Source organism: Rhinoderma darwinii, chromosome 2, assembly GCF_050947455.1.
Source record: "Rhinoderma darwinii isolate aRhiDar2 chromosome 2, aRhiDar2.hap1, whole genome shotgun sequence".
Classification (NCBI taxonomy): Eukaryota; Metazoa; Chordata; class Amphibia; order Anura; family Rhinodermatidae; genus Rhinoderma; species Rhinoderma darwinii.
Genome location: NC_134688.1, coordinates 56236894 through 56264326, shown reverse-complemented (window position 1 = coordinate 56264326; position 27433 = coordinate 56236894). Strand labels below are relative to the sequence as shown.

The window sequence follows — 27433 nt, the reverse complement described above, 5'->3', positions numbered from 1 at the left end:
AAATAACATTTTAACTATTTAATCTCCGTGGCCAATCAAATTGACGTTCAGATTTGTTAAAGGCCACATAAAAGAAACAGTGTCCGTCGTGTACCCGGATTGGCACCCACTTTCAGAAAACTCTACTTGCTTCCCCTCCTGCTCGTCTTGACGAACCTATGCAGACAGAAATATTGTAGCTCTCCGTAGAAGAACGCCAAAGAAGGCGCATTAATAATTTGTGTCTATGCTGTGGGGGTAAAAGTCACTTTCTAAGTATTTATCCGGTGAGGCCGGGAAACTCCAATGCCTAGGGCATGTAGGAGAGCCTACCCTACGTAGAGAATCTACCTCTCAAAAATTTATGTTATGACTCTATGTACTTCTGGTGTTCGCTTTACAGTTCAAGCATTTCTGGATTCTGGCTCCGCAGGAAATGTTCTTTTCAATCTCTAGTGACTAGTTATCAGATTCCCGTGATCCAGCTGGATAAGCCTCTTTCCATTGCGCCTATGGTTGGAGATATATTGCCAGAAATCGTTCACCAGGTTACCAAACCCATCTCCATGCAAGTGGGAGTCTCCATGATGAACAAATTACTTTCCATGTTTTGAGAAATTACCTCAGTCCTCTTCTCCTGGATCTTCCCTGGTTTTGGAAACACTCATCAGTTATAGATTGGACTTCTGATCAGGAGGGGTAAAACTTGTCATCAAAAATGTCTGTCATCCGTTACCCTAGGCCTCGGCCTGTGGAACCAATTCTGGAAGGTTTGCCAAAACCTTACACCAGTTTTTCTAGTGAATTCTGTAAATGCCAAACGGCTATTGAATTGTTACCCAATTCCACTCCTTCTCGAGGTAGAGTATATCCATTGTGTTTTACTCCAGTGTCTTCTACCCGGCCGAGAAAAATTATGGCATCAGTATTTTTGATCTCCTGGCCATCAAATTTGCTCTCAAAGAGTGGAGACATTTGTTTGAAGGAGCTCGTCATCCCATCACCATTTACATCGACCATGAAAATGTGTTGTACCTTCAGATGGCGCATCGTTTGAATCCTTGTCAGGCTCGTTGGGCTGTCTTCCTCCCTCGATTTAATTTCTTCTTCCACTACCAGTCAGCAGACAAGAACATCAAGGCCAATGCCTTATCTCACTCCAGTTCAGTCTTTTTTAATGAGGCAACAAGCACTGACATAGCGCCCACTTGCCATTTCTTTAAATCAAAGGGTCATCTTTCATGAACCTACAAGAATATATAATACTTTCATCAATTGCAGTTCCCAATTATAGTGCTATTATTAGAATGATTAATTCTGGAAATGAGAGTGTTTCAGTAAAAAAAAAAAAAATGCAGGGCTGAGAATATTTTTTTGTTTTAACATCCAACATTCTGTGCCGATTAGTTTTTTAATATACAGTGGAGGAAATAAGTATTTGATCCTTGCTGATTTTGTAAGTTTGCCCACTGTCAAAGTCATGAGCAGTCTAGAATTTTTAGGCTAGGTTAATTTTACCAGTGAGAGATAGATTATATAAAAAAAAAAAAAGAAAATCACATAGTCAAAATTATATATATTTATTTGCATTGTGCACAGAGAAATAAGTATTTGATCCCCTACCAACCATTAAGAGTTCAGCCTCCTCCAGACCAGTTACACGCTCCAAATCAACTTGGTGCCTGCATTAAAGACAACTGTCTTACATGGTCACCTATATAAAAGACTCCTGTCCACAGACTCAATTAATCCGTCTGACTCTAACCTCTACAACATGGGCAAGACCAAAGAGCTTTCTAAGGATGTCAGGGACAAGATCATAGACCTGCACAAGGTTGGAATGGGCTACAAAACCATAAGTAAGACGCTGGGTGAGAAGGAGACAACTGTTGGTGCAATAGTAAGAAAATGGAAGACATACAAAATGACTGTCAATCGACATCAATCTGGGGCTCCATGCAAAATCTCACCTCGTGGGGTATCCTTGATCCTGAGGAAGGTGAGAGCTCAGCCGAAAACTACACGGGGGGAACTTGTTAATGATCTCAAGGCAGCTGGGACCAGTGTCACCAAGAAAACCATTGGTAACACATTACGCCGTAATGGATTCAAATCCTGCAGTGCTCGCAAGGTCCCCCTGCTCAAGAAGGCACATGTACAGGCCCGTCTGAAGTTTGCAAATGAACATCTGGATGATTCTGAGAGTGATTGGGAGAAGGTGCTGTGGTCAGATGAGACTAAAATTGAGCTCTTTGGCATTAACTCAACTCGCCATGTTTGGAGGAAGAGAAATGCTGCCTATGACCCAAAGAACACCATCCCCACTGTGAAGCATGGAGGTGAAAACATTATGTTTTGGGGGTGTTTCTCTGCTAAGGGCACAGGACTACTTATCCGCATCAATGGGAGAATGGATGGAGCCATGTACCGTCAAATCCTGAGTGACAACCTCCTTCCCTCCACCAGGACATTAAAAATGGCTCGTCGCTGGGTCTTCCAGCACGACAATGACCCGAAACATACAGCCAAGGCAACAAAGGAGTGGCTCAAAAAGAAGCACATTAAGGTCATGGAGTGGCCTAGCCAGTCTCCAGACTTTAATCCCATCGAAAACTTATGGAGGGAGCTGAAGATCCGAGTTGCCAAGCAACAGCCTCGAAATCGTAATGATCTACAGATGATCTGCAAAGAGGAGTGGGCCAAAATTCCATCTAACATGTGTGCAAACCTCATCATCAACTACTAAAAACGTCTGACTGCTGTGCTTGCCAACAAGGGTTTTGCCACCAAGTATTAAGTCTTGTTTGCCAAAGGGATCAAATACTTATTTCTCTGTGCACAATGCAAATAAATATATATAATTTTGACAATGTGATTTTCAGGTTTTTTTTAAATATAATCTATCTCTCACTGGTAAAATTAACCTAGCCTAAAAATTCTAGAATGTTCATGTCTTTGACAGTGGGCAAACTTACAAAATCAGCAAGGGATCAAATACTTATTTCCTTCACTGTATATTTATATTGGCAAGAGCTTAGTTGTTTTTATATTGAGCGTTCCAAATCCCCTGCATAGACATGAGTTAAATTGCTAAATTCTGGCTGGCTGCAGCCACCACTAGGGGGAGTCTAGGGGGTAATTGCATAATGTTTATAGATTTAACCCGTTAGTGACCGCCAATACACCTTTTCACGGCAGCCACTAACAGGCTTTATTCTGATGCATACGCCTTTTCACGGCGCTGCATGAGAATAAATCTGCGGCGTCGGGAGCAGTTAAAACTCCCTGTTCTCAGCTACCTCTGGTAGCTAAAAATTTGGGGCATCGCTGCCCGAGTGGACGGATTGAAATCGGCATGTTTAACCCCTTAGATGCGGCGCTCAATAGCGAGCGCCGCATCTAAGTGGTTTTGGAGAGAGGGAGGGAGCTCCCTCTCTCACCCCACCAGCACCCTGCATGCCAGTGTCTACTACGGTAGCCGGGGGCCTAATAAAGGCCACCCAGGTATGCCTGTAGTGGATGCCTGCTAGGCCATGCCTCTTGTAAACGGACAGGCAGTAATGCACTGCAATACAGAAGTATTGCAGTGTATTATAAAAGCGATTGGACGATCGCATAGTGAAGTCCCCTAGTGGGACTAGTAAAAAGTTAAAAAAAAGTTTAACAAAGCTATTAATAAATAAATAATTGGAAAAAAAAATGAAAAACCCACTTTTTTTACTTACAAAATGCTTTATTATGAAAAAAAAAGTTACACATATTTGGTATTGCCGCGTCCGTAACGACCCCGACTATAAAGCAATTATGTTATTTAACCCGCTCGGCGAACGCTGTAAAAAATAAATTGAAAAACCACTGCCATAATTGCTGTTTTCTGTTCATCTTGCCTTCAAAAAAATGTGATAAAAAGTGATCAAAAAGTCGCATGTACTCCAAAATGGTACTAATAGAAACTACAAGTCATACCGAAAAAAAAAAAAAAATGCCCTTATACAGCTGCATCGGTGGAAAACTGAAAAAGTTATGGCTCTTCAAATATGGAGACACAAATACACATAATTTTGAAATAAAAGTGTTTTTACTGTGTAAAAGTTGTAAAACATAAGAAAACCATATAAGTTTGGTATCGTCGCAATCGTAATGACCCGCTGAATAAAGTTATTATGTTATTTATACCACACGGTAAACGGCGTAAATTAAAGACGCAAAAAAATTGTCGAAATAGCTGTTTTTTTTTCTTTTACACCCCAATAAATGTTAATAAAAGTTAAGAAATAAATTATATGTATTTTTTTATATATTTTTTGTGGGTTTGTTTGATTTCGATTGTTACGGTCAGTTGTAATATATAAACGATTATATATATATATATATATATATATATATATATATATATATATATAAAATAAAATAAAGAATTAAAAAAAAATTATAATTATATCTACCCCAAAATGGTGCTATTAAACAATACAACTTGTCCCGCAAAAAAAAAAGACCTTATACAGCTATGTCGACGCAAAAAAAAAAAAGTTATTACTCTTGGAATGTGACAATAGAAAAACGTAAACAATAGCTTGGTCATTAGCGCCTAAAATAGTCTGGTCACGCTCCATGACCTACTATTAGGTCATGCTAACTAGAGCGTTCGCGCTCAGTGACCTAATAGTAGGTCATGGAGTAAATGCGGCGCCATTTTCCGCCGCCGTGTTCACGAGCTGTGACAGCTGCTGTTTCAGACAGCAGACTATCACAGCTCAATGTGCCGGGACCGATCGCGAAGGTCCCCCGCCGATTAACCCCTTAGAAGCCACGTTCAATAGTGATCGCGGCTTCTTAAGGGTTAAGCCACAATCAACGGCCCGATCCGTGATAGCGGCCGGTGATGGTGACTATGGCAACCAGAATCCTAACAATGGACTCTGGCTACGCCATCAACGGAAGCCTAGTGGGTCCTGACGAAGTCAGGACCCACTATGCTTGCTGTCAGTGAGTAGCTGACAGCTCTAATACACTGCACTACGCATGTAGTGCAGTGTATTAGAATAGCGATCAGGTCCTCCTGCCCTCAAGTCCCCTAGTGGGACAAAGTAATAAAGTTAAAAAAAAGTTAAAAAAAGTTGTGTAAAAATAAGAAAATAAAAATATTAAAAGTGCTAAAAGTAAAAATCCCCCTTTTCCCTTATCAGTCCTTTATTATTAATAAATATAAATAAATAAACAAATAAACTATACATAATTGGTATCGCCGCGTCCGTAACGGCCTGAACTACAAAATGATGTTGTTATTTATCCCGCACGGTGAACGCCATAAAAGAAAATAATAATAAACTGTACCAGTATCACAATTAATTGGTCACTTCACCTCTCAAAAAATGAAATAAAAAAAGAGATCAAAAAGTCGCATGTACCTAAAAATGGTAATGCTCGAAACTACAGTTCGTTACGCAAAAAAACAAGTCCTCGCACGGCTTTCTTCATGGGAAAATAAAAAAGTTATGGCTCTTAGAATAAGGCAACACAAAAAGTGAATGATTTTTTACAAAAAGTATTTTATCGTGCAAACGCCATAAGACATAAAAAAAACTCTAACCATAAGGTATCGCCGTAATCGTATCGCCCCGCAGAATAAAGTGAATATGTCATTTATAGCGCACGGTGAACGCTGTAAAAAATAAATAAAAATCAATAGTAGAATTGCTGTTTTTTAGTCACCACGCCACTTAAAAATAGAATAAAAACTGATCAAAAAGTCGCATGCACCCCATGAAAACTACAAGTAATTCCTCAACGGGTCTAGTTTCCAAAATAGAGTCACTTTTTGGGGGTTTCCACTGTTTTGGCACCACAAGACCGCTTCAAATTGGACATGGTGCCTAATAAATTAAATTAAATTAATTAAATTTCACCTCTACTTTGCTCTAAATAACAGTGAAACACCTAAAGGGTTAATAAACTTTTTAAATGCTGGTGTGAATACTTTGAGGGGTCCAGTTTTTAAAATGGGGTGTTTTATGGGGGTTTCTAATACATAGGCCCCTCAAAGCCACTTCAGAACTGAAGAGGTACCTTAAAAAAAAGGCTTTTGACATTTTCTTAAAAATATGAGAAATTGCTGTTTATGTTCTAAGCCTTGTAACGCTCAAGAAAAATAAGAGAATGTTCAAAAAATGATGCAAATCTAAAGTAGACATATGGGAAATGTGAACTAGTAACTATTTTGGGTGGTATAACCGTCTGTTTTACAAGCAGATGCGTTTAAATTCAGAAAAATTCTATTTTTTCAACGTTTTCTCTAAATTTTGCAATTTTTCACAAATAAACACTGAATATATAGACCAAATTTTACCACTAATATAAAGCCCAATGTGTCACGAGAAAACAATCTCAGAATCGCTTGGATAGGTTTAAGCATTCCGACGTTATTACCACATAAAGTGAAATATGTCAGATTTGAAAAATGGGCTCTGAGCCTTAAGGCCCAAACAAGGCTGCGTCCTTAAGGTGTTAAACAATTATAATAATACACCAGTATGCAGTAAGCTCCCTCTAGTGGTGGCTGCACGCAACCAGAATATTATCATTTAACTTAATGGCTATGCAAGTAATTTGGATCAGAAAACCTGAGCTATGACCTAACTAAAATTATATATAAATTATTCGGCACAGAATTCAGATTTAAAAAAAAGTACATTCACTTTGAAGTGTAACTGTGGCTCTATTCACATCTCGTTATTTATCTATGTTTGGCGCATATGTTGGAAAATTCTTTGACATATGCGCCGAGCAAAAAGCTCCAGTGGTACACGTTGCCCATAGACTGCCATTTAATAAAAACCATGGATGCCATTAACTGCGCTTTTCAATACAAGTGTGTGCGATTCCAGAAGGACACTGGGCGGCATAGTGCCGAGTCAACTGTACAGCACCAGAGGAGTCTCATGCATGGGTAATTAGAATTGCACCCGCCAGCATAAAACTAGCGTCTGTCCACGTCTGATGTAAGAGTTAGGGTGCCACCACACACGACGTATTTGCCTTTTATTTTCACAGTGCAAAATTACGCTGTGGAGAAACTGCACAATATCCAACGGGAATAATATTCAGATTTCACAATGTCTTGCGTCGCAGAATATTTTAGGCTTACATTGTGTGACCGAACACCGAGCCGACATGCAATTTTACCATATATTGGCACAATTTCTAAATTATTAGTAATGTCTGCACGTTTTTTGCAGGTTAAACTGCTGGGAATTTGTAGAAGTTCTAGACTAATGCCCTTCAAAACCTCGATCCGACGCTTGCCCAAGATATTCCTTGTTTCCATGTTGATTACTAGGGTCTCTACTGCTAAGAAATATCTGGTGCGCCACCTACTTTCAGCAGCCGGAATTATAATGCCAAAACCCAGATAGAGCCATAACCTCCCTGCGAGAAGTGGTTTGAGAAGTTATTCTGACTCCATCCCATGGAGTAGTTGAAGGCACATCGGAAGTTCCTACCTACTACATTATCATCTGACTGGACTGGATCAGATACTGATACTGAATTCTGACACCTCATGTTATCTCCTTAATGGATATTTCGCACATGCCTAATCATTCTGTGCCTCTCACTTCAGTATCTGCCACAACTCGAGGCACCCCACCCCCACATTGTTTGACCATTCACTCTGGGTAGGTACCACGTACCCTCAATGCATATGGCCCTTTTACACGGGCCAATTATCGCCAAATTATTGCCCTGTGTAAAAATGGCAACGATCAGCCGATGAACGAGCAAATGCTCATTCATTAGTTTAAACGGGGAGACGTGCTGATGACATTATAGAAATGTATGGGGATGAGCGATCGTAGTAATGAGTGCTAGTCCCCATACATAGCTTTTGTGAAAGGAGCGAACGAGCGCCGATCAAGGAGCTGTCTCGTTGATCGGCGCTCCTTTACACGGCCCACGTCGGGCCATGTAAGAGGACACTTAGAGGCTTCATTATCCACTGCTCTTATCTGTTTGAAGCATTCCTGTCTGGCCTTTATTCCACCTTGACTCTGATTATTTTTTTGTCAGCTACAATTTTCAAAATTATTAGAGCATTGCCATTTAAGCAATTTCAGAAAGGTGAAAAATTTCAGGTAAAATATAGTAGAATGCAGTTAACTTTTTTTTTGTTTTATTTTTTATCCCGTTCACGTTTTATGCTAAATAACCTGTTAAATTCATTCTTTAGGTTATTTCGGTCGTGTAAATAACTAATGTGAGTAAGTTTTTTGTTTTTATGTAATGTATTGCAGTAAAATAGATTTTATTCAAAATAATAACTTATTTGTGGAATTTTTTTAATATTTTTTTGTAACTTTTTTTAAATCACATGAAGGGATAACTTTTTAACAACTTTGTTTTTTACTTATGTATTAGCATACTCATATAGGGTAATATATTATACTGTGTCAATATGACACAGGCTGCTGTTAGGGAAACACATAGTGTGCCCTAACAGCAGGCATATTGAACAGACAGCTCTGGGGAGTCTGAGCGGAGTCCCTAGTGGCGGATTAAGTAAACCATAGGCCCTGGGCTGTTCCCTAAACTTGGGCACCCGTCCTCCACTGCCTTCTTGCCACGTTGTGTCTATAGTCAACCCCACCTTTCTGCGTGAGCATTGACAAATGTGTGTTACGATTCCCCTTATCAGTGACAGTCTCCAGCCATCGCTGACAGTATAGGCGCTCTTACACCGGCCACTAAGCGGCCGATGCAGCGAGCACCGATCGATGAGACATCGTTGATCGGCGCTCGTTTGCTCCTGTCACACGGAGATATGGATGGGGACGAGCGGTCATTACTCCGATCGCTCGTCCCCATCCATTATTATCATGTCGGCAGCGCGTCTAACTGTTTACATAGGGAGATGTGCTGCCGACAACGATTATCTTTTACTTTTTTAAAACAATACGACAAGCAGATGATCGTTCATCTACCGATCATTCCCCTGTTTACACTGGGCAATTATCCACAACGAGCGTTATATGAACGCTCGTCTGCCCAATAATCGTCCTGTGTAAAAACCACTTATCACACTGTGTAGGGACACATCCTCCTGATGATAAGAATGGTAACAGCCATTTGTCTATTAGTCCTGGACTACACAAAGACTTTTTATGGAGTAGTGCCACACATCCCCTGTAGATAATGCCACACTACCTCCTGTAGATAGTGCCACACTGATCCCTGTAGATAGTGCCACACACACTCCTGTAGTAAGCGCCACAGTACCCCCTGTAGATAGTGCCACACAATCCCTGTAGATAGTGCCACACAGCCCCAGTAGGAAGTGCCACACAGCCCCCTTTAGATAGCGCCGCACAGCCCCCTGTAGATAGTGCCACACTTCCTTCTATAGATAGTGCCACAATTCCCCTGTAGACAATGCCACATCCCCCGTAGTTTGCGCCACACTGCCCCTGTAAATAGCACCACACACAGCCACGTGTAGATACTGCCACACAGCCCACTGCAGATAGCGCCACCCCCTGTAGATAGTGCTCCACAGCCCCCTGTAGATAGCACCACACTGCCCCCTGTAGATAGTGTGACCCCCTGTAGATAGTGCCACACCCCCCCTGTAGATAGTGCCACACACACTCTTGTAGATAGCGCCACACAATTGAGTCATATCGTGGCTTTATTCTTTAGGACGGCCATTGCCCCGGGTGGCAGCCCTAAACGGACCTATGGGGATCCACTATTGGGAGTCCCCTTTGATCATACCGCAATTTACGGTTCACGTCGATCAAAGCATTAAGCCGCTGGCATTGGAGTTTACTAGTAACAGCCCCAGCTTAGAGAACGAGCGCTTACTGCATACTTACCGCTTACTACATGAGCTTTTTCTACAGCGATGCCAAAAGATGTCGCTGTAGACTAAAAACCTACACAACCTGCCGTCAAAAGACAGTGGGTGGTTGTTGAGGGGTCAAGTAATTATCAAGTGCACTCAAAAGAGACAGAGCTCCAAGTGATCTGCTTATTGAATATTTTATTTTGATTCTATCCGTAGGTGTATATAGGTAAGTATTGCAACATTATGGGCTATAACATTATAGGTGAGCACTTTATATTTTCCGATCCAGGAGAAGTCCCTCATATATGGACAGTGAAGTGAGGGACTTCTCCTAGAGCCGTCCCCTACAGGAAGGTAGGAGGGTGCCATCTATGGGGGGTGACTATGTACAAGGGGCTGTGTAGCACTACCTACAGGGGGGCTGTGTGGCATTACCTACAGGGGTCTGTGTGGTATTACCTACAGGGGGTCCGTGTGGCATTGCTTACAGGGGGGCCGTGTGGCATGACCAACAGGGGGCTGTGTGGCATTACCTACATGGGTGCTGTGTGGCATTGCTTATTTTTGACGCGATTTTTGACAAGTTTTTCAGGCAAAAAACGCTTGTGTTTATTCCATCTTTCTGTTGAAGACATAGCTAAAAGAAAGCCTAAAAAAAAGCGGAAAAAAAAAATGTGGTGCAAGACAAAAAAAAAACTGGAGCTGATTTTTCCAGACAGAATTTTCTGCCTGCAATAAACTCTGTGTGAACATATGCTCTGCTCACACTGAGTTTTTTGCAGGCAGAAAATTCTGCCTCAAAATTCCGTCTTTAAGCTTGAGGCAGATTTTGATCTGCCTGCACGCCGTTTGCCACGTTTCTTGAGCCGTTTTTCTTGCGGCCATTGAGCGCCACTGGCAAAAACGCAGCAAAAAAAACGCTTTCTCTGCCTCCCATTGATGTCAATGGGAGGTCAGAGGAGTAAACACCCGAAGATAGGGCATGTCGCTTCTTTTTCCCTCGAGCCGGTGTTACCGCTCGCGGGAAAAAACGCCTCCGCCTCCCACTGAAATCAATGGGAGGCATTTTCGGACGTTTTTCAGCGCATTTTCCGACACGGTTTCCGCGTCAAAGAACGTTTCAAAAAACACAGTGGGAACAGGGCCTAAGGCTATGTTCACACCCTTAATAAAAAAAAACGTCTGAAAATACAGGGCTGTTTTCAAGTGTAAACAGCTCCTGATTTTCAGCCATTTTTTACGCATGTTTCATGGCGTTTTTTACGGCCGTTTTTGGAGCTGTTTTTCTATTGAGTCAATGAAAAATGGCTCCAAAAACCACTCAAGAAGTGACATGTAATTCTTTTTCGTGGGCATTTTTTTACGCGCATGTTTTTCAAACTGCCGTTTTTCACGTCCGAGATGCGCAACGCTCGTGTGAATCCGGCCTTAGGGTATGTGCACACACAAACTCAAAAACTTCTGAAAATACGGAGCTGTTTTCAAGGGATAACAGCTCCTGATTTTCAGACGTTTTTTAAGCCACTTGCGATTTTCGCTGCATTTTTTGCTGCGTTTTTCACTGCCGTTTTTGGAGCTGTTTTCAATAGAGTCTATGAAAAACGGCTCCAAAAACATCCCAAGAAGTGACCTGCACTTCTTTTTCGCGGTCGTTTTTCAAAACGGCCGCGTAAAAAAGCAGCCCTTTGGAACCGAACGACATTTTTCCCATTGAAATCACCGTTTACAGCCTGAAAAAGGTCCGAAAGTAGGCCGTGTGAACATGCCCTAAGGCCTTATTCACACGAACGTGTTATACGTCCGTGCTACGCGTGTGATTTTCACGCGCGTCGCACAGACCTATGTTAATGAATGGGGCTGTTCAGACTGTCAGTGAATTTCACGCACTGCGTGAAAGTCATGACATGTCCTATATTTGCCCGTGTTTCGCGCTGCACGCACCCATTGAAGTCAATGGGTGCATGCAAATCGCGCTCGGCACACGGAAGCACTTCCGGGTGCCGCGCGTGATTCACGCAACAGTAGTAAAAACAATGAATGAAAACAGAAAAGCACCACGTGCTTTTCTGTTTGTAAACATAAAACCAGAGTGTCATTATGATGTCGGCTGCGCGAAAATCACGCAGCCGCGCACCATATGCTGATGACACACGGACCTTTAGCGCGCGCAAAACGCAGCGTTTTTTTGCGTGTGCAAAACTGACACGTCCGTGTGAATAAGGCCTTAGTGTGTAAGACAGTGTGCAGGGAGGGAGCTGCCTGTAATTAGAGCAGGGAAGGACCCTGTGAACATAGAGGCGCGTGGCAGTATGCAAATAGCTGAGATGCTTTGGAGGAAGGGGGGGGGGTGCAAGCTGTCTCCTCAGATGCAGCAGGGGTTCATGGGTATGGTGGGTTAAAAGACAGGAAACAGCCAGGACCAGAAGCAAGGGATGTAAGCAAACAGAAAGAGCAGCAGTGACGATGGAGATCAAACAGAAACTGGTTAGAAGTTTAATAGGGGGTATTAGGGAAGGCAAACCAAGGCTGGGGGACACTTTTTAGAAAAAAAATAATACCTGGACAACCCCTTTAAGGTTTAAAAGGGGCTGGTCATTAACCCCTTAGTGACCACCAATACGCCTTTTCACGTGAGTCACTAAGGGGCCTTAGGCTAGGCTGACGCCTTATCACGTGAGCCTAGTCTAAGTCCTGCACGGGTCACCCGTGCAGGCTGGAGCCGGGGCTCTGCTGTCTGATGACAGCCGGGCTCCTGCTCCAACACCCGCGATCAAAGTTTATTTCGATCGCGGCCGTTTAACCTGTTAAATGCCGCCATCAATAGCGACTGCAGCATTTAACTTGTTTACAGAGGGAGTGAGCTCCCTCTGTCACCCATCGGCGGCCCGCAAATGCTATTGCGGGTCTCCGATGGGGTGTCACGGCAGCCGGGGGCATGATAAAAGCCCCCATGTCTGCCCTGGACATATGCCTATTAGGACGCGCCGGAGGCACGTCCTAATAGATTGCCTGTTAGATTTACACTGACAGGCAATAATGCTCTGGTATACGAAGTATACCAAAGCATTATAGCAGCGATCTGAAGATCGCACAGTAAAGTCCCCTAGTGGGTCTATTAAAATAAGTAATAAATGTGAAATAAAGTTTAATAATAAAAATTACAGTAAAAAATTTTTTCCCATAAAAAGTGGTTTTATTTAGTAAAAGTGTAAAAAATAAATAAAAGTACACATATATGGTATCGCCGCGACCGTAATGACTCAATTAATAAAGTTAATATGTAATTTAAACCACAAGGTGAACACAGTAAAAAAAAAAAACGCAAAAAACAATGGCGAAATTGCAATTTTTTCCCATTGCCCCCCAAAAAAGTCATAATAAAAATCAATAAGTCCCATGCACACCAAAACAGTACCAATCAAAACTACGTCTCGTCCCGCAAAAAACAAGCCCAAAAAATCACTACATTGATTGAAAAATAACAAAATTACGGCTCTTGGAAATCGACGATGCAAAAACAAATAATTTTAGTTCAAAAGTGTTTTTATTGTGCAAAAGTCGTAAAACATAAAAAACCTCTACATATGTGGTATCGTCGTAATCGCACCGACCCATAGAATAAAGGTAACATGTTATTTACGCTGCACAGTGAACGGCGTCAATTTAAAACGCATAGAACAATGGTGGAATTTCATGTTTTTTTTTTTATAATCCCCCCCCAAAAAGTTAATAAAAAAATATATGTACCCTAAAATGGTGCTATTAAAAAGTACAACTAATCCCGCAAAAAACAAGTCCTCATACAGCTATGTCGATTGAAAAATAAAAAAGTTATAGCTCTTTGAATGCGACTAGAAAAACGAATAAAATAGCTTGGTCATTAGTGCCTAAAATGGGCTGGTCACTAAGGGGTTAAGGGGTTAATATAGGGCATATTTGTAATATTGTATTTGTTTATTTTATTTCCATGTGACCCCTCCCCCCACGCGTATATCTTTGTCCGCAAAACAGGGAACCTGTTGTTAGGGATCTGCCAGGTACTACATCTAGGTATACTCCTGGGATTAATCAATCCACACCTGAGGCCAGACCTGTTCGACTGACACCATCTCCCACCAACCAGGGTGGCAGGCTCAGGAGTGGGAGAGCCTATCGCGGCCTGGTCAGTCGGAGTTAGCTCCGCCCCCTGTCCTTTATTACCTGCTGTGTTCTCCTCCTCAGTGCTTGTAATTCTTTTGGATTCCTGGCCCCACTGCTGCTTGCTCCAGCCTGCTTCTGCCGTGCTTCTGCCTTGCTGCTGTTCTGCTTAACCCGCTTTGCTTCCTCCTCCGTGCTCACGTGGGTATACTCCACTTCATCCTGGTCCTGACAACTCATTCACTGCTCCGTTTCCTCGCGGCGTTCCGTGGGCTACTGCCCCTTCCCTTGCGTGTTCCCTGTTTGTTCTCCCGTGCACTTAGACAGCGTAGGGACCGCCGCCCAGTTGTACCCCGTCGCCTAGGGCGGGTCGTTGCAAGTAGGCAGGGACAGGGCGGTGGGTAGATTAGGGCTCACTTTCCCTTCACCTCCTTCCTGCCATTACACCTGTTGTTAAAAATTTTAATCCCACCCCTGGGGTAAATAATAAATTTGTCTAACTGGGAGAATGCAGTGTCTGTGTAATCTGTGAAAGACCCCTCGATACTGTGAGCAGCGAGAAGGGTGAGAGAAGCAGCATACTTGTTTCCAAAGATATAAAAGCAATGCTGTACATCATATCCAATACACATCTCTAATGGTCTGAGCTTTGCACATGTCCAAAATTTTTATATACACAGGTCCCTATAGCCAACCATTGTGAAGATTATAACACTGTGGATGTAACACAAATCGGCATATATTTTGTTTTATTTTTTAGAAATTACAAAAATCACCCAGACATTAGTCTATAAATACCTTATTTTATATGATAACCCACCCCTTACCAAACATATTGAGAGAGAGAGAGGAGAGACAGAGAGAGAAAAAAAAGCTGAATATGTTATAATTATGATCCCTGCTTGTTATCATTCCATAGTCTGTCCTGGTCATGTTTTGGGCACAGGGGCACGAATCATTAACCCCTTCCCTCTTTGGCCAGTCTTGACCTTCCTGACAGAGCCTCATATTTCAAATCTGACATGTTTCAATTTATGTGGTAATAACTTCGGAATGCTTTTACCTATCCAAGCGATTCTGAGATTGTTTTCTCGTGACACATTGGACTTTATGTTACTGGCAAAATTTGCTCGATACATTCAGTATTTAATTGTGGAAAAACACCAAAATTTAGCGAAAAATTTCAAAAATTTGCATTTTTCTACATTTAAATGTATCTGCTTGTAAGACAGGCAGTAATACCACACAAAATAGTTGCTAATTAACATCCCCAATATGTCTACTTTATATTTGCATTGTTTTTGAACATCCTTTTATTTTTCTAGGATTTTACATGGCTTAGAACTTTAGCAGCAATTTCTCACATTTTCAAGAAATTTTCAAAAGGCTATTTTTACAGGGGCCAGTTCAGTTGTGAAGTGGCTTTGAGGGCCTTATATATTAGAAACCCCCAATGTCACCCCATTTTAAAAACTTCACCCCTTAATGTATTCTAAACAGCATTTAGAAAGTTTCTTAACCCTTTACACATTTCACAGGAATTAAAGCAAATTAGAGGTGAAATTTACAAATGTAATTTCTTTTTGTAGAAATTTATTTTAATCCATTTTTTTTATAACACAGAAGGTTTTACCAGAGAAATGAAACTCAATATTTATTGCCCAGGTTCTGAAGATTTAGGAAATAACCCACATGTGGCCCTAGTGTGATAATAGACTGAAGCACCGGCCTCAGAAGCAAAGGTTTTTGGGGCCTTCTTTTTATTAGAATATATTTTGGGCGCCATCTCAGGTTTGAAGGGCTCTTGCGGTGCCAAAACAGTGAAAATCCCCCAAAAGTGACCCATTTGGGAAACTACACACCTCAAGGAAATGATCTAAGGATATAGTAAGCATTCTGACCCCACAGGTTCATTGCAGAAATTATTGGAAGTAGGCCGTGAAAATTAACGTCTAAATTTTTTCAAAGAAAATGTAGGTTTAGCTAATTTTTTTAATTTCCACAAGGACTAAAGGAAAAAAAGCACTGCAAAATTTGTAAAGCAATTTTTCCCGAGTAAAACAATACCAAACATGTGGTCATAAATGACTCTTTGGACACACGGCAGGGCTCAGAAGGGAAAGAGTGCTATTTGGCTTTTGGTACTAAAATTTAGCTGGAATGGTTTGCGGAGGCCATGTTGCATTTGCAAAGCCCAGGAGGGGACAAAAGAGTGGAAATCCCCCACAAGTGACCCCATTTTGGAAACTACACCCATTGAGGAAATTATCTAGAGGTATAGTGAGCATTTTGACCGACAGGTTTTTTGCAGAAATTATTGGAATCAGGCCGTAAAATGTAAATCTACATTTTTTCAAAGAAAATGTAGGTTTGGCTAATTATTTTTCATTTCCACAAGGTCTAAAGTAGAAAAATCTATCTAGGGGTAAAGTGAGCATTTAGACTCCACAAGTCTTTTGCAGAATTTAGTAGAATTAGGCCGCGAAAATGAATATCAACATTTCTTCCACTAAAATGTTGAATTTTTTCAATTTCACAAAGGATAAAAAGAGGAAAAAGCACCCCAACATTAGTAAAGCAATTTCTCCCGAGTACGGCAATACCCCATATGTGGTAATAAACTGCTGTTTGGGCACACGGCAGGGCTCAGAAGGGAAGGAGCGCCATTTGGCTTTTGGAGTACAGATTTTACTGGATTGGTTTCTGGGTGCTATGTCACATTTGCAAAGCCCCTGTGGGACCAAAGCAGTTGAAACCCCCCAGAAGTGACCACATTTTGGAAACTACACCCCTCAAGGTATTCACCTAGTGGTGTAGTGAGCATGTTAACCCCGCAGGTGTTTTGCAGAAATTAGTATGCACTCGATGTTGCAGAGTGAAAATTTTATTTTTTCCATAGATATGCCAATATGTGGTGCCCAGCTTGTGCCACCATAACAAGACAGCTCTCTAATTATTATGCTGTGTTTCCCGGTTTTAGAAACACCCTACATGTGGCGCTAATCTTTTGCCTGGACATTTGACAGGGCTCAGGAGTGAAAGCATACCATGTAAAATTGAGGCCTAATTTGGCGATTTACAAAGTATTGGTGCAAAATTACAGAGCTCTGATGTGAAATAATAAAAGAAACCATTGAGAAGTGACCCCATTTTGGAAACTGCACCCCTCAAGGCATTTATTAAGGGGTGTAGTGAGCATCTTCACCCCACAGGTCTTTTCCATAAATGATTGCGCTGCGGATGGTGCAAAGTAAAAATTTTAATTTTTCCCTAGATATGTTATTTCAGTGGCAAATATGTCTTGCCCGGCTTGTGCCACTAGAGACGCACACCCCAAAAATTGTTAAAAGGGTTCTCCCGGGTATGGCTGATGCCATATATGTGGAAGTAAACTGCTGTTTGGGCATGCTGTAGGGTTCAGAGGGGAGGGAAAACCATTTGGCTTTTGGAGCGTGGATTTGCTTGGTAGTAGATTTGTTTGAGTATTGCTGGTGTTTCCGTTTATAATGTGGGGTACATTTAAGCCGGGTGGAGTATATAAGTGGCATAGTCAGGTGGTGTAATAACGGGGTAAACAATAAAAGAATCCATAGATGTGTGTTACGCTGTGAAGCAATCCTTTCTGCACAGGCCGGTGTCGCAATGATAAATGTCCTTCCTTTTCCCCTTTTTGGTCCACACTCCGCACCTTTGTAGTTTGGGGAATTTTGCTGAGAAAGTGTTGTCCTGGTATAATACGGTATAATACGCCCTCGCTTTCAGCAGATATGTTTGGGCCCTCCCCTTCCTGTTTCCCTAATTTTAGGGCCTTGATAATTCGCCTCTTGAAACAGAAGAAATGTTCCCTCGGGCTGCACAACTGCATATTTTTTATTTCCTGACTTATTGGAGCCTTAACTTATTTTATTTTTTGATAGACGTAGTGGTATGAAGGCTGTTTTTTTGCAGGACGTGCTGTAGTTATTATTGGTACCATTTTGTGGTAAATGCGACTTTTTGATCACTTTTTATCCTATTTTTTTGGATGCAAGGGACCAAAAAACTGCAATTCTGGCATCGGTTTTTAGTTTTTTTTTGTACAACGTTCACCATGCGTTATAAACTACATGTTAACTTTATTCTGCGGGTCAGTACGATTCCGGCGATACCTAGTTTATAGAACTTTTTATGTTCTACAACTTTTTGCACAATAAAATTACTTTTGTCGCCAAGTTGTGAGAACCATAACATTTTAATTTTTTCGTCGACGGAGCTGTATGAGGACTTATTTTTTGCGATTCCAGCTATAGTTTTTATAGGTACCATTTTTGGAGACATGCGACTTTTTGATCACTTTTTATTTCAATATTTGTAGGGCAAAGTGACCAAAAAAGAGAAATTCTGGTATAGTTTTTGCAAGTTGTTTTTTTACGCCGTTCACCGTGTGGAATAAATAACATAATATTTTTATAGTTCAGGTGGTTATGGACGCGGCGATTTCAAATATGTATGGTTTATTTTTTTTTTTCAATTATAAAGGACTTGATAAGGGATCAGGGCAATTGTGTTTTATTTTATTACTTGAAACTTTTATTATATGTTTTAAAACTTTTTTTTTTACACTTTTTTTCAAGTCCCACTAGGGGACCTGAAGTTCCAACTGTCAGATGTTTTTTTTTCTAATACATTGAACTACCTGTGTAGTGCAATGTATTAGATCTGTCAGTCATTTACTGACAGCAAGCTGATTAGGCGGGGCCTAATCGGCTTCTGTAATGGCAGAGCAGGAGGCCATTGTTAGGTCTCCTGTTGCCATACCATGCAATCAGAGCTGGCGATCTGCTAGCAACCTCTAAAATGCAGCGATCGCTGCATCGAAGGGGTTAATGGCAGGATTCGGAGCTAGCTCCTGTTCCTGCCAACACAGGTGGATGTCAGCTGTAACATACAGCTGACATCCACCGATGATGACGCTGGCTCAGCTCCTAAGCCGGCACCATCTTGCCGTCGGCTACGGAAGCCTTTCAGGCTCCGCCGCCGGGCGGTCCTGGAATGCTTCCGTGCTAGGCAGGCCGGGAGGCCAGTATTAGGCCTCCGGTTGCCATTGCAGCCACCGGAACCCCTGCAATTTCATTGCTGGGGTTCCAATGAGCTACAAACAGCTTAAATGCAGCGCTGCATTTAAGGGGTTAATGGCGGGGATCGGAGCTAATTTCGGTCCCCGCCAATATAGCCGGATGTCAGCTGTAAGATACTGCTGACATCCGGTGATGGTGGCACCGACTCAGCTTCTGAGCCGGTGTCAACCATTTGTCGTATGGATACAGCAAAATGCGGGAAGCACTTCCATGACGTATCCATACGACAAATGTCGGGAAGGGGTTAAAAGACAAACTTCTGATGACACATGTGTAACCTTAATAAAAAAAGAACCTGTATGATCATCACATGACCAGGACAGATTTGTAATCCATTGGAAATAAACAATAAAAACTCCAGTTAAATAACAGCAAGCAGAGATCTTAAAACGTTGAGGAATGGATACAGAAAACAAACTGGAATAGTGTATATCGTTTCGCTTTACAACAAATTATATTTGCTGAAACCTCATTACCCCTTTGTTATCATAAATTCAAATTTAGTGCTAGTTCACATATATCAGTTGGGCTTAACCTGAGCTGAGCTCAACTGATGGTTTGCACTTTGTGCACTTCTCCGGTGTCCAAAGACAGACAAAGAAACTTTGCATGCAATGAATCTCTGTCTTGCTCAGAGAGACAAATAATGCCAACAGACACAAAACTCACCGCACAGGGAACTATGGGTTTCCCTCCGGCAGTTTTGTACTACGTCAGTGGAAAAAGAGACTGGAGGGCCGGACATAGGTGAATCAGCCCGTTTTCTTAGTTATATCTTTTATTTGAATTCTTCTTCTCACAATTTTGGCAGAATATATTGTTGATTACCTTGGCTTTCCTATTCCTTACCTGGTTGGGGTATTGATGGTTACCCCTAGTTTTTATTGTAATCAGGAATGAAGGCGGGCACCAAACAAACAATTTATTTGACGCACACCAAAAACATACATGAGGCCAGCAGCAAAGAAAAGTGTGTGAAAATATGCAAATGTGCAAAAAATATACAGAAAGAATCAATCTTTTATTGAAATCAGATAAAAGAAAAAGAATAAATATGTATGTAATATCAAAATAAGCACCAAGGACAAACAAAAAAAAATACATTAGAAATGGCAAATACTGGTAGAACGTATCCTACTTATATAAAAGTATGAAAGTGCAAAAATAATACAGCATCAAAAACTGCCCTAAAAGGGCAGAAAACCAATATAAGAAAGGAATAGCAGGGAGGCATGGTCCCTACAAGCCCCAAGCGTATCGCCAACTATACTGCGGCTTCATCAGGGTTAGGGCTTGTCCACACGTAACGGAATTGCTGCGTATTTGTGGACGGCAGGGGGTGGAAATGACATCACAGAAAAAAATATATCCATCACACAGTGTCTCCATTACCTTGAAAAAAAACGCACCAAAAAAAACGCAGGAAAAATCTGCATTTTCCGCAGTAAAAAATGCATGAAATGATGCGTATTTTCCGTAGCGGATTGTCTGCTAGTTGGTGCATAAATGTGGTGGAAATTTTCCGCAGCAAATCCGTTACGTGTGGACAAGCCTTTCATGTCTGTTAATCTACCGGGTCCTTATATAGCTCTATTCACATGTCCCAAACATAACAAAATGTGTACATTTCAAAATAAGACTAGCAAAAAGCATTAATTACCTGGTGGAGAAAAGGGAGCACGGTCAATGGTTCCTTATAGTTGATAGCGGCGTTCTCACCAAGTTACTGCGCAATTCACTAGCCAAAAGTCCTGCGCTTGTGCAATAGAGGAGATGAGGTGAACCTGTCACATAATACATCAACTTGTGCAAACAATATGTAGCGCAAACGTTCCTGCTAAGGCATCATTTAGACGAACGTAATATACGCACGTGCGACGCACGTGCTTTTCACGCGTGTCGTACGCACCTATATTAGGCTATGGGGCAGTGCAGACAGTCCGTGAGTTTTGCGCAGCGTAAAACTCACGACATGTTCTATATTTCTGCGGTTTTTGCGCATCACGCACCCATTGAAGTCACGCAACAGCTGTCATTCTCTGAATGTAAACAGAAAAGCACCACGTGCTTTTCTGTTTACAAACATCCAAACGGAGTGTCAAAAGGATGGCGGCTGCGAGAAAATCTCGCAGCCGCGCATCATACGCTGATGACACGCAGCTGTTAAGTGCCTTTTGCGCACGCAAAACGCCGCGTTTTTTGCGTGCGCAAAACGCACACGCTCGTGTAAATCAGGCCTAAATCCCAGTAAGCAGCTTGTAGTGTCACAAATAATTTGTATTGTATTTCCTATATATATATATACTTATATAAACGTTGATTATTACATACATACACACATATACAGTTAGGTCCAGAATTATTTGGACAGTGACACAATCTTCATGATTTGGGCTCTGCTGCCACGACATTGGATTTGAAATGAAACAACTGAGATGCAATTGAAGTGTAGACTTTCAGGTTTAATTCAAGAGGTTGAACAAAAATATCCTGTGAAGCGTTTAAGAATTGCAACCATTTTTCTACACAGCCTCCTCATTCCAGGGGCTCAAAAGTAATTGGACAAATTAACATTATCATAAATAAAGTGTTTTTTTTATTACTTTGTAGAGAATCCTTTGCAGGCAGTGACGGCCTGAAGTCTGGAACCCATGGACATCACCAAACGCTGGGGTTCCTCCTTTGTGATGCTTTGCCCGGTCTTTACTGCGGCGTCTTCAGTTGTTGCTTGTTTGTGGATATTTCTGCCTTAAGTTTTGTCTTAAAGGGGTTGTCTGAGATACCATCATATTTTCAAAAACCCCTTTAATGCATGTAATTTATAAATGTAAATACATTTGTAATATACTTACGTTTTCCAAAGTGGCCCCGTTTCCAGATCCTGCCGTGGGGAACTTGACTGATGACGTCACTCTCTGCACTGGCTCTGCCGCTTTGTTGATCTTGAATTCTTTGCCGGGTATACGACACGTCACTTGTCACGTGGTGTATATCGGCTTGTTCTGCTTCACAGCCCGTAACGCACATGCGGTCACTGCTGTTCTCGCGGTCCCTGCTGTTCTCGAGATAACAGCAGGGGCCGCGCATGCGCGTTACAACAGAGCAAGCCGATATACACCACGTCACAAGTGACATGTCGTATACCCGGCAAAGAATTCAAGATCAACAAAGTGGCAGAGCCAGAGCAGAGAGTGACGTCACCCGTCAAGTTCTCCACGGCTGGATCTGGAAACTGTAAGTATATTACAAATGTATTTACATTTATAAATTACATGCATTAAAGGGGTTTTTGAAAATATGATGGTATCTCGGACAACCCCTTTAAGCAAGTGAAATGCAGCTCGATCGGCTTGAGATCTGGTGATTGACTTGGCCATTGCAGAATATTCCACTTCTTTGCCTTAAAAAACTCCTGGGTTGCTTTCGCAGTATGTTTTGGGTCATTGTCCATCTGTACTGTGAAGCGACATCCACAGCTAAAATGCCAAAACTTGTGTCACTGTCCAAATAATTCTGGACCTAACTGTATATATAGCTGTTATTGGGAAAAGATGATGATAAATAATATGGCTGCCATCAGAAATAACATAGAGGTAGACACCAAGCTTTCCCAAGCTTCTGAATTGTAACACTAGCAGAAAAAATGGGACATAGATAAAATCAAAACCACAAAAAAGGCCATACTTACTAGGTGGGTGGGTGGGTGAAAACCCGTTCCCAGCAGGACGCAGACAGGTCAAAAAATGCTGCAGAAGGAGGGTGCATTAAATAGTGATAGCCACTCCCACTAGTCTTGAGGGGAGTGGCGAACTAAGTGCTCAAAGGTGTGCGATAAATGAGTGTCAGTGTTAGTGTAGTGCACCCTCCTTCTGCAGCATTTTTTGACCTGTCTGCGCCCTGCTGGGAACGGGTTTTCACCCACCCACCCACCTAGTAAGTATGGCCTTTTTTGTGGTTTTGAGTTGTAACACTATACGGCAAAAAGGTATGTGGCACTCCTCCTAATTATTGAGTTCAGGGGTTTCAGCCACACCCATTGAAAACAGGTTCCTAGAATCAAACACAGCCATGCAAACTCCATAGACAAACATTGGTAGTAGCATTGATCGTAGAGCTTAGGGACTTTATACGTGGCACATCATAGGGTGCCACCTTTGCCACTTGTCAGTTTGTGAAATTTCTGATCTGCTTGATCTGCCCTGGTCCCCTGTAAGTGTTATAATTGTGAAGTGGATGCAGCTAGGTGTAACAAAAGCTCACCCCCCTGGCGGTAGACCACGCAAGCTCACAGAGCTCAGCCATCGAGTGGTGAAGTGCGTGGTGGGTAAAATTCGCCAATCCTCTGTTGTATTACTCACTACACACTTCCAAACTGTCTCCAGAAGTGATATCAGCACAAGAACTGTGTCCGGAGTTTCATAAAATGGGTTTCTAAGGTCAAGCAGCTGCACACAAGCCTAAGATCACCATGTACAATACAATGTCAAGCGTCGGCTGGAGTGGTGCACATCGACACGACTCTAGAGCAGTGGAAACGTGTTCTGTGGAGTGAAGAATCACTCTTCTCTATCTGGCAGCCTGATGGAGGAACAGAGAACGCTACCTAATGGAATGTATGGTGCCTACTGTAAAATTTGGTGGAGGAGGAATAATGGTGTGGGGATGTTCTTTAGGGTTTGGTACCTTTCTCTTTCAGTGAAGGATAATGTTAATGCTACAGTATACAAAGACATTTTGGACAATTGTACGTATTATACTTTTTGGCAGCAGTTTGGGGAAGGCCTTTTATTGTTCCAGCATGACTGTGTCCCAGCATGGACAGGTCCATAAGACATGGTGTGAGGAATTTGGTGTAGAAGAACTTGAGTAACTGCACAGATCCCTGTCCTCAACCTCATCAAAAATTCCCACAAAAATCTAAAATCTTGTAGAAAGCCTTCCCAGAAGATTGGAGGATGTTATAGCCACAAAAGGGCACCCAACTCCATAATAATGCTGATGATTTTGGAATGGGATGTCCAACAAGCTCATATAGGTGTAATGACAGGTAGGGAGACAGACAGGTGAGCCCTAATCTACCCGCCACTCAGTCCCTGCCTACTTGCAACGACCCGTCCTAAGCGACGGGGTACAACTGGGCGACGGTCCCTACCCTCAGTAAGTGCAAGACAGACAAAACAGACAAGGGTACACAGAAACTAGGGAAACGGGGCAGCTGCCCACGGAGACACCGTGAACAACAAGAGTAGTGAACGAGCCGAGTCAAACCAGGAGAGAGCGAGGTACAAAACGCTGAGCAGGAGAGTGGTCAGAAAGCCAAGGTCAATAACAAGCAGAGGATGAGTAGTACAAGCAGCAGCAGCAAGCCAGGAAACAAGCATAGAAGAATCACAGGCAAAGGAGGAACAGGAAAGGCAGGTATAAATAGACAGTGGGCGGAACTAGCTCCGTCTGGCCAGGCTGTGATAGGCTCTCCCACTCCTAAGCCTGCCATCCTGAGTGGTGGAAGATGGAGTCAGTCTCACAGACATAGGAGCAGGTGCAGACTGATTGCCCACGGGCGTTGACACAGAAGCTGTGTCTGGCAAATCCTTTACAATAGGTGTGATGGTCAGGTAGTGTATGTCCTGTGTGTAATGATAACAACAAAATTTACGATGTCATTAAAAGTGGTCATGCACATGTTCTGTATAGATAAAGAATAGGCTTTCCTCTGGTGGGTCCAAGGAACCCCAGTGCAATAATGATATTGCTTATAGTCAGTTGGTGGCGCCTAAAGTGTGGCAATGGAAGGATGAAGCCTTCAGACTACTTTTTCATACAGATCAATATCGCAGTCTGGTGTAATTACTGTAACACTTTACTTTTCAAAATGCAGAAGTGGTTTTCGCGGCTTCCTGAATGCCCATTTATTGAGGTTGACAGTTCTATTTTAGACCATGTTAACTACTGGGGATAATTTAAGCGGAGATACACATATACACCCTCATTATAAAACACCCCAACCTGTGCCCTCTATTTATAAGAACTATTAATAAGTGTTTCACTTTGTAGTGGAATTGCTGCCTCATATATTGTATTACAGCCAGGGGCCCCTGGGATAGATAATCATTGTTTAGGGCCTGTCCTTGGTCCTTCAGCTTTTTGTCAACATACAATGTCCTAGGGTAATTCTGCCAAGTCATATTCCATTTGGTTTTGCATTATTGATCAGGCATTGCCTTGCTTTTACATAAGGGCCTATTACTAAAAATAAATGTCCAGTCTGCAGTCTGCCTTTGGTGCAGAGCTGTAAATGTACAGATGTAGCAGGGCTGAGTTTGTAATTTGTCACTAGACATGGTGATTTTAAAATGTCTCATCTGTAGTTTTACATAGGACTGCACATAAACCTAGAGCATTATCTTAAGAGCTATTACCGTGCACAATGAAATAACTGCTGCATTTATCTTTTTATATATCTCGTCCTCCGTGAATCTTCTGATATTTAATGTTGAGCTCTGTATCTTTTTTGAGTTAACGGAGCCAAAAATCCTTTAATCCTCTCCATTCAACAGAGCTAATGTAGAAAAGGCTGCTGACAGTGATAATGTAAGTGGGGGCTGGGAGCATCTTTTGTTTGTTAGTTTTTGCATTGTTACCTTTTTGTATATTTTTAGCTAAGTGTCAGTTTGTGCCAGTGATAGGTTTATTTGTACTGTGTGCCAGCCTGGGATAGTGATATGTTTATATAAACTATGCGGCAGTATAGGGGAATGAGACAAATTGCTATGTACTGTGCCAACCTGTCAATTCTAGGTTTGATATACTGTGTGCCAGTGATTGGCTGTAATAGTGATTGGTTTAAACAATACAGTGGGACATGTTTAGGAATATTGTGAGTGCCAGCATGTGCTGGTGATAGAGTGGTATGTGTTGTGTTGCATATCATGTGCAAGCGACACAGGTCTCTGTACGATAATACCAGTTACTTATTCAAATCTGGAAAAAGTGTCCATCCACCCACTTTGATGCCATCTTTCATGCCCAGAACCTGTTCGGGTCAGGCTGTACTCTACTGCTTTTGATGCGGGGCATTCCTCTCTTTATGTTGGCAGTGTGAAATGAGTGGCCTAATGTCATTTAACTCTATATATCACTATGTAGTGCCCACTTTGATGCCCATTTTTTGCCAGCTCGTTTTAAAGTCTTTTCACCTCTGGCCAGCTCAGTGCAATATATTTTATTATTAATATAAGTTTTTCATTTAATATGTTCTTAAAAAAACGAAAAAAAAAAATAATCAAAAAATGTGAATAAGAAACAGCTGAATAAGAAACCAACTTCAGCATCGTGGTCTCCGTAAACTGTATGCCAGTAAAAAGTTGCTATCGTATATGTGTTGTTGTTGTTTAATAGGGGGGTCATCCATCCTGTGACAGTGATATGTTGATATACTGGGTATTATACAGTGCCAACATGTTATAAATACTGTTTGCCAGTCTTTGATTGATATGTGTCTGTGTCATACAGTGCTAGTAAGAGTTCCATATGTTCTTTGTGCCATCCTAGGGCAGTAAATGTTTTTTGCACAATGTGTGCCTGTGATGTTATTTTTTTATATAGTGATAGGTTAGTAAGCATTGTGTACAAGTGTGTGCCATTATCTTTATATAGATGTAAACTGATAACTTTGTATGGGATATGTGCCATTCTGCGTTAATTATACATTATATACATTATATATATATACACACACACTAATATGTTCTGTGGCCACTGATATATTTGTATATTGTGTGTGCCAGCCAGTGACAACGGTATATTTGTATATGCTTTGTGCCAGGCAATGTCAGCCTATGCCAGTTATGTGGCCCAGTAATACACAGTACTTTTATATGCAGCCTGTGACAATGGTAAACTGTGTTCCAGCTATGACACTGACATGTCCGTCTGTCAGTTTGTGCCTGTGATCTATAAGTGCTCTTTGCCAGTAGCATGTTTGTATATATTGTGTGACAGCCTGTGACAATACCATATTTGTAGTGATAGGTTTGTGTGTGTTGTGTGCCAGCCTGTGACAATTGTATCCTTGTACTTATATGCTGTGGCTTCCTATGTCAGTAATAGATTTATTTCTGTTATGTGCCAGTAATATCTTTCTAAATGCTGTGTGCCAGCTTGTGACAATTACCACCTTGTACTTATATGTTGTGTGACATTCTATGTCAGTGATAGATTTATTTCTGCTGTGTGCCAGTGACATCTTTGTAAATGCTGTGCCACCCGTGACTATTGCATCTTTGTATGTATCTGCTGTGTGCCATTCTATGTCAGTGATAGTGTGCCAGCCTGTGCCAGTTGTGTGAGGTCCTTACCCACC

At 41.8% G+C, this 27433-nt stretch overlaps 1 protein-coding gene across 1 annotated transcript in view; it reads left to right on the top strand.

Moving 5' to 3' along the window:
• The window catches only part of ATP8A2 (ATPase phospholipid transporting 8A2), an 861270-nt gene that overhangs the window by 97954 nt on the left and 735883 nt on the right, over positions 1-27433 (top strand). The gene's annotated exons all lie outside the window — the stretch shown is intronic.